The sequence below is a fragment of the Dasypus novemcinctus genome, chromosome 4, assembly GCF_030445035.2.
Source record: "Dasypus novemcinctus isolate mDasNov1 chromosome 4, mDasNov1.1.hap2, whole genome shotgun sequence".
NCBI classification, from domain to species: Eukaryota; Metazoa; Chordata; class Mammalia; order Cingulata; family Dasypodidae; genus Dasypus; species Dasypus novemcinctus.
Window position 1 is genome coordinate 88,840,921 of NC_080676.1, and position 14,944 is coordinate 88,855,864.

Consider the following 14,944-nt stretch of genomic DNA (forward strand, 5'->3'; position numbering starts at 1 on the left):
ATTTGTTTGAACATCTATGATTAGTTGTCTCAATTTCTTTATGTCATCTGGGGGCTTATCTTATTCCTTTAACTGGGCCATAGCTTCCTGTTTCTTGGTGTGGATTATAATTTTTAGATAGTGTCTTGGCATCTGGATTACTAGAGTATTTATTCTGGGTGCAATTTTTCTTTTTAGTTTAGGGCTTCCTGCACTTTCTCCCTTGCTTGTTGTGCAGTAGGAGTCAAGGATGTAAGTGTGCTATAAACTGTGGAGGCTCAAGCTGCCCTCATTGCCCCAGGGATGGATGAAGCTTCTCTCAACTTTCGCCATTCCCAGAGGTAGGGACAGAGTCACAGTTGTGTGGAATAATCCAAGTGGTTCAGGCCTACACTGTAGTTTCCCAGAGAGAATGATGAAGCTTCATGCCCCTTTCTCCCCTGCCTTGGGCATGGATAGAGCTGCAGGTGTGGGCAGCAATCTGTGCAGTACAGGTCCAAGATGACTGTAATTGCCCCAGTATACTTTAATTATTCAGTTTGTGCCAGCCAACTGTACCCTCAATTACCTGGACAGACTGGTGCTGAGTTAGCCAGCCTCCTCCCTGCCAGAGGTGGAACTGAAGCCTAGGCTAGGGCTGCAGGCTGATCTCGGTGAGAGAAACTGGTTCCTACTGTCGCTGTGATATTTGGTTAGCCAGGCTTCCCCTCAGGTTGGGAGTGGAGTCAAACTGGCAGCCACTGGCCTTTTTCCAACTTGGACAAATTCACACCCCAACTGTTCCTAGGGCTATTTCTTAGCCATCTGAGTCTACCAATCAGTAGCTGAAATTGGAAGCCTACCATCTCCTTCTTCCCTGTTTTTGGGAAATGGAGCATCCAATTCTGGTCACAGAACAGCTCATGGGGCAGCTTGCACCACCAGAGTAGGACAATCACCAGCCTCTGCCACTTGGCTGGCAATTTCCCGGAGAGGCTGGCACAGGTCCCTGCAGCTTCCTCCTTGTCGGAGGTGGCACTGGGTCTTAGGCTAGACCTGCAATCTGACCTGGATGGAAAGAAGCATGTCCCCATCAGCACTGGGATTCTCAGTCCACCCCGCTTCCCCTCGTGCCAGGTGCGGAGTTAAGATGGTGGCTCCTGGCCTCTTTCTGTCTTGGACAGGCTCAAACTTTAGCTGTTCTCAGGATTATACTTTAGCCCGACAAAATCTTACTCATCAGTAGCTGAAGTTGGTGCCCAACCATCTCTCCCTTCCCCGTTTCTGGGAAGTGGAGCTTTCAATCCCAGCTGTGGAATAGCTCCCGAGGAGGCTTGTGTCTCCAGTGGAGGATGGGCACTGGCCTCCGGGGCATGGAGCGCTCTACTTACGAATCTTCTCTGCAGATAGGCAGTCTCCTCCTTCCTCTCCTTCAAAGATGTTGCAGGATGACCTTCTCACGTCCTAAAGCCCCCAAACAGGTGCTTCAGCTAGATTCAGAGAGCTCTGGGGTTTTACTAACTGCATTGTAGCAGGAGCTATCTCAAGGAGCTCCTTACTCTGCTACCATCTTGCTGTAATCCTCCATTTAAGGTAAATAAGATTTTAATGAAAAATAAATCTTTTCCAAAACAAAAAATTCAATGAGAAGAATGACATTACTTTACAGTTTGCAAATCTCTTTCATGTCTGGTTTAATAGAAGATGGGCAGATTCTCATATCTGCTTTAGCATTCACTCTCTTGTGATATGTTGTTTTGGGTGGAGAATATGGAGAAAATCTGGTCTTACAGATTGTAACATGGAGTGGAAAGGGTGGACCTCACAAACACTCTGAGTCTTAGGAACCCCCAGGGCTCCTCAGACCATCTTTGGACTACTCATGCTGGTAGAAAAGAGTTACTATAGAGGGAATGGGAATTGGTCCTAATTATCATAAAGAGATAGGATTGCTAATAATAGTGGTGGCAGGGAAGAGGATGTCAAGAACCCAAATTCACTGGGGCACTTTTTATTGATTTCATACCTGGTGACAATCATGACCAGGCAATTTGAGCAATCTCAGTTTGACACAAGTGTGGTAATCAGGGGCTCAGAATCCTCAGGGGTATAGGTCTTGGCTACCACACAAAGATAGTAACCTAGGTCATCAGAACTGCTAAATAAGTGGGAGAGAGATGACACTTTTCAATTAGGTCTTAAGATGAACTGCAGCTGTGGACACTCACTTGCACCCCCCTCCCCCATTAGCCTTGCACTGTAAATTTTTAAAAAGTCTTTGAAATTTGATCAATCACCACCTTGAATCAGTGGCAGGACTGATTTAACATGGAGTGCAGGAGGACCTAAGTGATGCAAAGGATGGACTACAGCAGACACCATTGGTGTCCCACGCATGTCACCTCAGCACTCACCATTACATGCTAATGGTTTTCTACTTTGAGACTCTGAGACTGCTTAGCCTCACACATATGGAACACTGGAAGTACTTGGGAGATAATATCCTGGGAACATCCGTCAACCAACCATGAGCAGGAGCTGGTGAATCAATATCCCAGCCCCTGACTGCTTGGTTGAGAAAATACTGAGGTGTGTTGTGCAGTATGCTAGAGGTTCCCCATGGGACAAGCCCCAGCTGGCACAGTAGCAAATTCCTCTTTACCACCCCCTATACTTACTGCTTTTTTCTTTTCCCTGTTTCATTTCCCCTACCAGTGCTTCCTGGGAATGGATCTCAAATAAGTTACTGTCGCTTAGATCTTCGTAGGGGGAGAATCCAATTTAAGACAACCTCCTATTCACAGAAATTTGTCTGACATGGGTGATATTACATCAGTTATTTTCTCTAGCTGGTTGGTACATACATTTAATAAAAGTGTTTACAATGAGTTTGTATGCTACTCCTTCCACTTAGAGCAGTCTTAAACATAAAAAATAAATGTGAGGTAGAGATGAAAGGCAGTGGGTGGCTGGTTGAGTGACTACATGGGTGGGGGAGATATTTGGGGACAGGAGGGACTTTTTTAATCCTGTTATGGGTAGGAATGACCTTGGCTTGTGGACTCGTCACTTCTTGAATTACTTCTTTTTTTGTTTTTAGTCATCCTTGAGTTCTAATATGTTAGTATCCTGCTTCCAAATGTATGTTTAGCAATTATAGGAATTTCTTTGAAAGAGCAAATTATTTCCATTGAAAGTCTCTGTTCAGCCTCAGAGACATCTTTTTATTTGCTTCTTTTCACACAAAAAAATTTTGGACTTCAATTAGAATTCTTTGAAGGCAAGAGAAAAACAAACATTCTATTGTATTGCTTTCTTCTGAGTGAGAAAAGCATGTGTTTGGATTAGGTAAGATTAAATATGAAATACATACAGAAGGATCTGGAAAGTGGCTTGTAGAATTGTACCTACAACCCAGATTTAAAAGTCCAAAATAACCACTATATATGCATTTGTGAGGAACTGTGTTTGTATGGTGTTTTTTTCATGATAGCGTGATAGGCTATCTTTATTGCTAATCTTGGAAAAGTAAAGCTATGCCTAGAACAGTGTTTTCAATTTTTAGCTTTAGCATAATCACCTGAGGAACTGGTTAAAATGCAGATTCCTGGATTCTAGATCCACTAAATCATAATCCCTTAGAATGGAGCCCAGGAATCTGCATTTTAATTAATCATCTCAGGTGATTCTAATATGGAGGACTCTTGGATGAGACTTTGAGAAACACAGCTGGAGATGAGCCTTCTTGAATAGAACTTGAATAAATTTTAAATAGAAATTTATTAGTGACCTAAGAGAATTCCAGAGGGACAGATTTTAAGACGACACTCTCCATGTTGAGGCCAATTAGGAGGAAGTTAGAAACCTAGGAAGGATTACCTGTAAAGCTGAGTCAATCTTTGCTAAAAACAACTCAGATAGCTTGTGAAATAGGACAACGTTTATAAATCCCAAGCACCAGCTAGCAAGGACAAGATTACAAACTTTGAAAGTGAGGTTATTTTTTTTCTTTGGTATATTCTTTACTTTCCTAAAGATCTCCACTGGTACAGAACAAAGCCTTCTTGAAAATTACATCTTAGTGTATCTACTTCTGGCCTGAAGCTTAAAGGAAACTTTCATATGTCTGGTGCCAAGTATGCAGTGGGTAGAGTGTCTGACTTTGGAGAACCCCATGCAGAAGATGAGACTCTAGGGGATAGAATTGGGGCTGCTTAATTGGCTTCCTACCTCTACTACACTAAACTGTTTTCCTTTGTGGACTAATGATTGAAAATTCTGAATTTTCTTTTAATAATGGAAACAGTTTTTCTTACCAGCTCCGTGAATGCTTCTAATAAAGATTTTAAGCAAGTTTTCAGCTGAATAAAAAGCTCTAAGTAAACCAATTTAAACTCTAAGTCAATGAATAATCCATAGGTTGCTTGGACTTCAAGAATGGCTGATTTAGTGAGTGGCTTAATGTCTTCAAATACCCAGATCTCTTTCTTTCTCTCTCTTCTCTCTCCTCTCTCCTCTTTTCTCTCTCTTCTCTCTCCTCTCTCCTCTCTCCTCTCTCCTCTCTCTCTCTTCTCTCTTCTCCCTTCTCCCTTCTCCCTCTCCCTCTCCCTCTTCCCCGCCCCTCTCTTTCCCTTTCTCTCTCTCTGCTATGCACAGCTATCACTTCATACCAAGACTGGTAACCCCTTGTAGTTATAAGACGGCCCCCATTAGGATTCAGGGTGATATGCTTCTTTATTCATGTCCAGCAGGAGAGAAATATAACATGTCTCTCAACCATGAAACGAAAGTCCTTTCCTTCTGACAAAAATAACATAGGTCATATGTCCCTGCACAATGGAAATATGTGGTTTTTTGTTTGTTGGTGGTGTTTTATTGCAGCCTTGGTTCTGGGCCAACCACTGACTATAGGGATGGGATTACCATGCTTAGTTTACTGAGAGCCCATCCTCAAACTGGAGACAGAGTCAACTCTCCTGAGTAACATAGACTGCCAAGGGAATAGATGTTATACCTAAATAATATTAAGGATCTGTCTGGAGAAGATGGAAGACTGAATAGATACTAGAGGGGCAATTAGTGGTTCACTACACTTATTTTACAGAACATTCTACTTAAAGTTCACTGTCCCAGTTTGGGTTTGCAAGCTTGCTCAATTCAGTCCTCTTCGGTACAGTTAAGAGGCTCCTTTCTGTGAGTTAGGAGTGTCCAGGGAGCCCTTTGGGTTTCAGGTATTTGGGGATATAATGGCAAAGTAGTCTATATAGTGCAAAGAGCAGGGCAAAGTTCCATGGCAAAGATGGTTGTTGTGTCCACTGGGCAGTCACCTCAGTGAGATGTTGGTATTAATGGAGCAAAATTTTGAGACTGCAGGTACAGAATTTATGTTGGTTCTCGATTGTGTGAACACTGAGTGGTAGATGGTAAAGACTATGATTCTTTTAAAACTCGGGCCTGTTTTCCATACTTAACATATTCTTCTCAGCAATGCACCTGCCTGAATTTTCTAGGGGTGCAGTTACAAAATACTGAAAACTAGGTCACTTAAAACAACAGAAACTTATTGTATCAGAGTTCTGGAGGCTAGATGTTTGAATCAAGTTATCAGCAGGGCCATGCTCCCTCAGAAACCTGTAGGTGAGCATCTTTCCTTGCCTCTTCTAGCTTCTAGGGTTCCAGCAGTCCTTGATGATCCTTGGTTTGTAGATACATCATTCTTATCTTTGACTCTGCCATCACATGGCTTTCTCCCTTCTGTTTCTTCTCTTCTTATAAGACACCAGTCGTATTGGATTAGGGGCCCACTCTACTCCAGTATAACCTCATTTTAATTTAACTAACTCCATCTGCAATGATCCTATTTCTAAATAAGGTCACATTCTGAAGTACAGGGGGTTAGGACTTCAACATATCTTTTTGGGGGACACAAGTCAACTGATAAAAGCCTCTATTATCTACTCTCTCTACCCCATTCCCTTTGCCCAGACAATTCTCCCTATCCAGTAACTCCCTTCTTCTCTTGCACATTTCCTCATACTTTAGTACTTCCCAAGGTTTAAGACCTAGGCACTTTATCCATCAAGTCTGCTCTATTTATGCTTCTTCCATGTGATAAACTTCAATAGCTATGAAATCCAGAGTTCAAATCACTAGCAACTAAATATTAGTTTTTCTTTTCAGGGAAGGGAGGCTTAGTCAACAGACCCTTCCTGGGGAGGAAAAAGAAATATTTGCTTTCCCTTCTGGAGGCCAGGGAGTGATGGGAATGGAGGAAGAGCAGGGAGAGTTTCCTCTCCTGAAATTGGCTGACTCATTTCTTCTAATGCAGTAAAGGAAATAAAAACAGAAAACAGGTAATGAAGTTTCCATAAACAGGCTAAAAATTCACATCCTGCTACCTTTCTATTACTATATATTGTGTCTAGTATGTCTAGATAACTCTCTGCAAATAAGGGGAGGAAATTATGGTGCCCTTAGAGCTCCATTAGTCTTGGCTTTTGTTTGCCCTCTGCTTGATGGATTCCAAGTGGGCTGGTGGAATTGAACTGGTGTCAATCATTCCATTATAAGTCTTTTGTTTTGTTGGTTTTTTTGTAATGTCATCTGGACCTGGTCACCAAATCTCACCCAGGCCTTAGCTCAAGAGCAAAGCCAATGGCAGAACTTTGTCATACTGAGCAGCTTGGATATCTTTATAGTATGGAAATGCAAAATGACTAAGAAAAAGCAGGTGTGCTTTTGTTAGAGAAGTCCCTAGATACCACAATGTGCAGGTCAGAGAATTATAGGAATTAGTGATAGAAAAAGAACATTTTGCCATCTGTTGAGCCAACACCGAATCTTTAAAGGTTGCAATCTTTTCTTGGCATACATGCGGCAAAGACTTAGTTTCAGGTTTGCTTGTCTCTTATTAAGTGGAAGAAAGAGTATTTCTCTTCCTCCCACATTCAACCAGTTCATTTCAGACCACAGACCACTTATTGATATTCAGTAATATGTTGACTTGGACTGATAAAAATAGCCAAGCTGTTTCATTTAGAAACGGACTTCTATAAGCACAAATTTGTTTCCCCACTGCTGCATGTGTAACTGCATTCCTCTGTCTGGGGAAAGGGGATTCATTTCCTACCATTGAACAGCATGTGGAATGGCAATCATCACCATCTTTATTCTTTTAGTTTATTTCGTGCAAGGCTGCATTCTTCTGGACTCTGACTGACAGCACCTTTGTCTGTTTCTCTTTCTATTGCTCTTTTACCTCCAACCCCACAAAATGGTCTATTCTCCTCCAGGAAAAGGTATAAAATTCCCTGGTCATCCCCAAACATTTCCATGACATGCACACTAGAGCCAATTCAGTAGCCATGAGTCATATGAAGCAGTTTAAATTAGGTAAAATTAAATGAAAAATTCAGGTCCTCAATTGCCCTTGTCGTATTTCAAGTGCTCAATTGCTGCATGTGGCTAATGACCCATGTGTCTCACAGCACAAAAAAGTTTTCCATCTTTGCAGAAAGCTCTATTGGACAGTGCTACAGAAGTGCAATTGAATAAAGATGCCATAAAGAAAGGCACTTCAAATTCCAGTTAGCTATAACTTATTTTTTATGACAGCTCTAATTGAGTAGAGATTCTAGTTGAGTATAACAAAAAAGTTAAAAAGCAAACGTTTTTATTGTTGTTGTTTTCCAATTAGCTCATGTCTCTCAATCTCTGGAAAACAAACTCTTGGAACCACAGTCCAAAGTCAGGTAAACCTGGCTCTGGGTCAGATATCACCACTACTAGCTACGTGACCTCCCATAATTTCTGAATAGATTCTTGCCTATAAAATGAAAACAATACCTGCCCTGCTATTTTATCACCAATAGGTAGGGTCACATCTTATATATCTTTTACCCATAAAGCCTAGAACTGGTAATCAGTAGTTGCTCAGTAAATGTTTATTGAGCTAAAGAGTGAGATAAGTTACATGGCTTTACCTTTATATAACCTATATGTCATATTATCTATATGTTACTTTTTATAACTTCCAACTGTTCTTTATTATATAAGCCCATAGGGGATTTTATTTACCAAAATTGAGGGAGGTTGTCCCTGGTGATATGAAACTTGAGGAGAAGAAAAGATGCCTAAAGCTGAGTTTTAGAAAGCTTTTAGGAAATTACAATAAAGATCTAGTAAATTCTTGAAAGCTGCCCAAGTCAGAGTGATTTGGTTTAAATGTTTCACTTTGCTGCACCTAAGTACAGGCCTCATTTTGTATGGACTACAATCATATGATAGATGTAAATGAGTTTCTTAGGATAATTTCCTCTTTTACCCTTTGTCCCCCACAACTCTCACTACCTCAAGTCCGCATGACAGCGGTAGTTTTAGGAAAGCTTAGAGAAGGCTCAGTAATCTTCGACCCAGTAGAAGCCAGCTTTCCTTAGAGATAATACATATGAAGTGACACCTTTGTATGAGCACTCTCAGGGCAAAGACCACTGACCAACATACACACCAAGGTGTTACTAATAAGTGGTATAGAGGAACCCTGTATTTTAATGTATGATTTTTCTGTAAACCTACAACTTCTCTAATAATTATTATTTTTTAAAAACTTGGATTTTTGTCAAGCAGATTTTAAATTAATAAGGGCACAAACCAATCAGACAGATGCATGTGTAGTGGAATTCCAATAGAGAGTCGCTGCGTTGTCAGGCTGTGTTGGCAGTTTGGAGGAAGGGTTGGGTTACTCTGGGAATACTTTCTGGAAAGAAAGACCAAATGTTCAAAGCAGATTAATACCCTGATAGATTGGGGATCTTTGTGGCCAAAAGACTATGAGGATTACATCGTTCCTTGCTTTTCTTCATAAAGCTGGAACCCAGATGTGCTGAGCTCCATGGGTGAGCTGCCGAGGTACTTGGCCCAGTCTCACCTCTATTTTTAGTTCACAGGAGGTGGCAGCCTGCTTTCAGCATGCCCTCAGTACAGAAGTACCCAGTGCAGTGCTCTGTCATTTGTGATATGTTACCTTTACTCAGATGGTTTGATGCATAGTCATCTTTGTTAGGTCCAAATTTGGTGCCCTACATTCATTTGCATGTTTTACAAAAGTCCCATCTGCAACATAGCATCTCCACAGGATGTAAATGAAGTAGTAAAATCCACAGAATGTAAATGAAGTAGTAAAATCACCCAGGCTGTTTCTTCCCCATGTCTAACTTCTATATCTTTTCTCCTCCTCCTCCTCCTCCCCTTCCTCCTCGTCCTTTTTTTTTCCTACTTCTTCTTTCATATAACTGGAGTGGTGTATGTGTGTAAGTGTGTGTATGTGTTTGAAGAGGCCTTCCTTTTTTTTTTTTAATCTGGTATTACCTTTCTCTTTTATTGCAGCTATTTTCAAAATATACTCTAAGGAAGTAGAAGATACAGTCTCCAAATGTTGATTTGAGACAAACCCAATTCTGTAAATTCAATTTAAATGATGAATAATAAAATTCTAAATCCTTTCCCTGTCACCTTTTTTTTTTTCTTTTAAGGATAGTGATTCCAGGTCTGAGTTCCTTTAGGCCATCAGAAGTTCTTTTGCAGACAACTAGCATATTTCAAGCTTTCTTATTTCTGTGCTAGCACATTATTTTTCCTTCGGCTCTTCGGGGTCCTTGGACGTCTGGGTCTCTTTGGCTTAATTGTGTCTGTGGTCACGTAAGTGATTGGCCCTCCCCTAATCTCTGGTTACCTCATTCTCTTTTCCCCCCAAACACATGCAAACAGAGTTCATCCCGGCAGATGTGTGGTCCTGGAAAGGCCATTGGAGGGACAGAGTTCAGAGGCTGGGATTCTAGTTGCCAAAAACAGTATGTTTGCTTAGGTAAAACACCCCACTGTTTTCCTCAACTGCAAAATGATGGAATTGGACTGGCTAACCTCTGAGGCTCTGCTGGCTCTGATCCTGCTTAAGTCTAGAACCCTGGAGAAGGGTGCTAAGTCAAATAACGGTAGGTGAGACTCATTAAGAAGCCTGAATCTCTTTACTGTAAATGAAAGAAAATCCTAAGCAACAGACTTGAGACTTCTCAATTGGTACTTCTCATATGGTTTGGAAAGAAGCCAGAGAGTAAAAGATTTATAAGAGAACACTTGTTCAAAGCTTCTTCTTTTAACAAATTCTTTTAAGGAAGGAAGGAGGGAAGGAGGAAAGGAAGGAAGGAGGGATGGAAAGAAAGAAGGAAGGAGGGAAGGAGGGAGGGAGGGAGGGAGGAATGTGCTAGGCATTTCTCCAGAAATGAGAGATTTCTTCTTTCCCACACTGCCAATTCCTCTAAGTTCGTTATGTTGCTGAACATTTGGTCAAGTATTTGACTTATTGCATGAGATTATAATTAGTATAGAATTATTTGATATACTCTCTTCTTTGAAAAATTTTATACATTCTTAAATATGATTTTAAATGCTAATTTAGGTTCTTTTTATGTGCATCCATATCTTAGAATTTTTAATGTATATCAACAGCAAAGTGAATCACTTTTCCCAAAACATAAAATTCCAGAAATTCTTTTATTATGTACATTAGGTCAATTGGCATATTCTTCCCACAGGGAATTTCTGCGCCACTTTGCACCTGGTGTGCCCTCTCTCAGTCCTTTGTCCTATCAACATACCCACCAGTGTTTCAAGTAGCAGCTCCTACCCACTTTCATGGCCTCTGGTTTTAGCAGATGTCTCTCTACTCACCTCCTATAGAACTTTGGTCTTTGTACACAAGCTTGCATTCATGCAGTTGATTCTAAGAATGCTCATTAGGTGACTTTTATATTCCTGACACTTTGCTAAGTAGGGAAGATATGACAGTAAATAAGACAAAAGGCCCTGCCCAAGTGCAACTTATAGACTTTTGGGAGAAATGGATGTTAAACGAACAGTGCTGATTATTATTATTATTATTATTACCATTTTTACAATTATAATAGTGCTACAAAGGAGGAGTCTGAGTGCTGCAAGTGGATAGAATGGGGAACTTAAGTAGTCTGTGAATGTATGGGATGAAAGACAGGGAAAATCTTCCTGAAGAGATGATATTTCTTTAGAGTTAAAGGAGAATGAAGAGTTTTCCATGTGACTGTGAAGTGGAATGGGGGTGAGGGTGGAGACGGGGATTGATCCCACAAAGAATCTTTCAAACAATAAACTCAGCCTTAAACCTTCAGTTGCTCATCTTCATCAGGAACTGCCAAAAACTGCGTCTCCCCAAGACACAACTATTTTTCAAGCACAGAGTAGACTTAATCCATACTTAAAGAAAAGATTCCCCAAGTTAATAGTAATTATTTCCAGGGTGTGCTATTATGGATATTATTTTTCTTTTCTGTATCTTTCCAAACTTTACATGTTATTTATGATGAGAAGATATTGTTTTCATAACTTTTCAGATAGTGAATTTTACTTTTAATGAAAAAAGAAATCAAGCAGACAATGATATTTGCATTGTATCATTGCTTTCAAATGTGAAGAACTCTCTCATGTAAATTGGTTGGCATAATGCCTAGAACAGCCTAGCCTCTCACATGTTTGTTCCATTCTTTCTTATTCATCTCCTAATTCCCAGGACTGGGCATGGTGCCTAGCATATAGCTCAATAAATAATTGTTGAATGAATCCATAAGCAAAATTTCTAGCTAGAATTATAGGTATTGACTATGGGACTGCTGATCATAGTACCTGGCATCAGTAAGAAGAGGACAAAAACATTGCTTATTTTATGGCCAGGCTGCACTTATTCATCCTGGCAGTGACGTGGAACAGAAAGTCCAACTGACATTTTGAGAGCGGACTTTTAACCTGGCTTTAATTGGTCTAGGGACCTAACTTACTGAGCCAACTGAACACATACAGCAGTGATATTTGAATAGTTTCAGAGCAATTCAAATAGGAAGACTACTGAGTCTCTTATGAAAAAATTCCTAATTACAATGTTTATATTCCAAACTGAAATCTAACAGAATAAACTCTGGTTGGCCTGTATGAAAAGCCATATAAAATAATAATTTTGGAATTTCACAGCCATTATCATTCAGGATAAGTTAGTTTTGGCAAAATGCTGTTAGCTGGCTTTAGAGACTGTGATACATCTCTGTGGTATCAAAGGAGAGGAGTGTTAAGTGTGGATGGGATCCCAAAGCTTTCTTTTCTTTTTGATCCCAAGTCAGTCCTAGGCCTTCATAAAAAATTTATGAATCCTTTGATATGACACTTATCAAGAGTTTGTAGCATAATGCGCAACATGGGTTGCTGAACCCTAGCAGAGGAAACTTCAGCTTGCACCTTCCTTTCTTGGCTCCTGTCCCCTGGCCTGGTAGAATGATAGTAAATGTCACACCATCTTCACCAGTTTCCTCTCTGTCAGCTGGGTGTGCTTCCTTAGGCTACCAACTGCTCAAAAGCTACTTCACTTCCATGCAAGGTGTTCCACCAAGTGATGCTTTCAGTCTCAATGCTTTGGTTATACATGTAGGAATGAACATTTTATCATGATCCTGTGACCTACACATCTCTCTCTTACCCCAGGTCATCTCTTCCACAGTAGACAATCAAAATGAAATGTGTTGGTAAGATTCTAACACTCCCAATTCTAGAGCAGCAGCATCTGGAAGCTTTATTAAGTCCGTATGCAGTTTTTAAGTTTTCTAGTTGAAAGAAGAATAATCCAAAAGGACAGCTAATATTTGAAAAGCTCTTCCCCTCAACAATTTGTGTACAGCATTGACTTGGTTTGGAAAACTAAAAATACTGGAAAGTGGTTCAACTTGTTTAGAGTTAGAATATGTCTAACCCTTTATCTGCTTTTTAATTCTCTAAATGGACACAGAACATTTGTGTTGTAAAAGGCACCTAATTCTTACCTCTGCAAAAAATCTCTGAATGAAACCTTGGCTTAATGGATAAGTCATGGGTCAGTAATCTGGAAAATTGTGTCTAGTTGTAAAATTTACCACTGCCTTTAACATTTCTAGGCCTAAATTTCCCCTATATGTAAAATGGGAAAATGTCGTAGGCCCCAGCCCTTCCAGAGTATTAATGAAATATCCAGTAGTTTCCAAGTCAGGACACATTTGTCAGGTTCCCTTACCAACATCAAAGTTGATGTTCAAACATATTCTCTCAAAGTTTTATGTGAAATATTGAGTTTATCTTTCTTTAAACTGCTGCTCATAATCAGTGGCTAGAAAATAATACAGATATTGCAAGTTGCACTGATATTTTCCTAGATAAAAATTGTGTGGCAAACATGAACTTCTGTATATGTGTCACTATCTCACAAATCACCTTGTGCAGCTTTACTCTAAGATACACAAGTCTAGATAATTTAGAAAAGATCCTTTGAAGTAAAGGAAAGATGAAATAAAACATAACTACTACCTAGGACATTAAAGAGATATCCTTTCAGGTTCTCTTAAGTATTTTGTAGTCTTCCACTCACCTCCTCCATTTTCTCCAGGACCCCAAAAGATAAGTTTATAGTGAGATGAAAATCTTTCAAATCTAACATTACATCCTCAATTACAAAAAGAGAAAAATCTATAGGTGAGGACTAATGGAATGACAGTATCTTGAAGTAGCCATCCTAATTCAAAGCATTTTAATATTGTCAACAGAGCTTAGGGGACTGGACCAGGAAGGCCAGGACAAAAGGCCTCAATCCTTTCAATCTTTTGGTACTTTCACAGATTCACTGTATGCCCCATCTTCTCCACAAACTCAGCAATGCTAAAACTCAACTTCTTATCTTGACAGTTCACCCAAGGGGTATATGTACTCTCTCTGAGCAGTGGTTGGGACCCTCTGAAACTCTGCTTTTCCAGGGTCCTCATTCACCCAAAGCTGGTCACAGAAACAATCATGCAGTGTCAGCTGCTATGCCCTGGGCAAATCTGCTGGGAGCACCAGCATTTCACCCAGGACCTGACCTGAGGCCTCAGCAAGTTTCTTCAAATACTTTTGCTGAAGAAATCCCACTCCACATCTCCAGCAGTACATTCCTTCCAAAGCTACCTCATTCTTCTAAGCTTTTAAGGCAGGGTCAATAGATTAACAGGAGGTTTGTAACTTCATTGGTTTCTTGTATTTTCCTGTCTTTGAGCTTGAGGAAAGTTGGGCCTGGATGATCACAAAATCAGTCAAGCAACCAAAACCACAGTTACCCAACAGGAAATTGTGCATTTCTCATAAAACATGTGAAAAGCAAAATTGGGTGGAACAAAAGAAAGCCATGGATAACTTACTATAGGCTGGACTTCAAAGGTAAATGTCATATCTGTTTCTTGGCCATCGTGTCTGGGAGATTATCAGGAGAGGTAGCTATGCTTCCACAAAGTCTGTAAGCTTGTCTTGATTTTCTGACTTACCAAATTCTTGACAGGTCACTTTAGTTAAATCTGTTCCTATTGCCAAGTTTTCACAATGTCCACTAATAGAAAAAGAGAGTGGCATTCAGGTTATGCTACATGAAGCTCCAGGGATCTGAGGAGTGTCTCAGGGCCTTTTGTGGGGCCTGAGGGAGACTGGGTAAGTCAGGAACCAGACTATTTCTATTACCCTGATATTATTTGTTTTAAACAATGGAACTCTGTATAAAACTTTGGAGGAAAGAGTTCTTTCATTCAAATGGATTTGAAAATCTCTGAACTGAGAACCAACACTCTACATACAGTGGGACACTATATGTAGTAATATATACTAATATAGTAATAAGAAACAGGCTTGGCTAGATTATATTTTCTTGCCTAAACACTACGTGCAGGAGAGAGAATTTAAGACAGAGAAGAAAACCTGTGCTCAATCATCCAGTCATTCAACTAATATTTATTAAACATGTATTTTGTGCCAGGCCCTGGAAAAATTATCCTCCTTGTTTTGTTACCATGGTTTTACCTATAATTCTAGTGAACAGATTTTTAACAAGGACAAAGACAATTTTTAAAGTGTTTATCTTAATTTC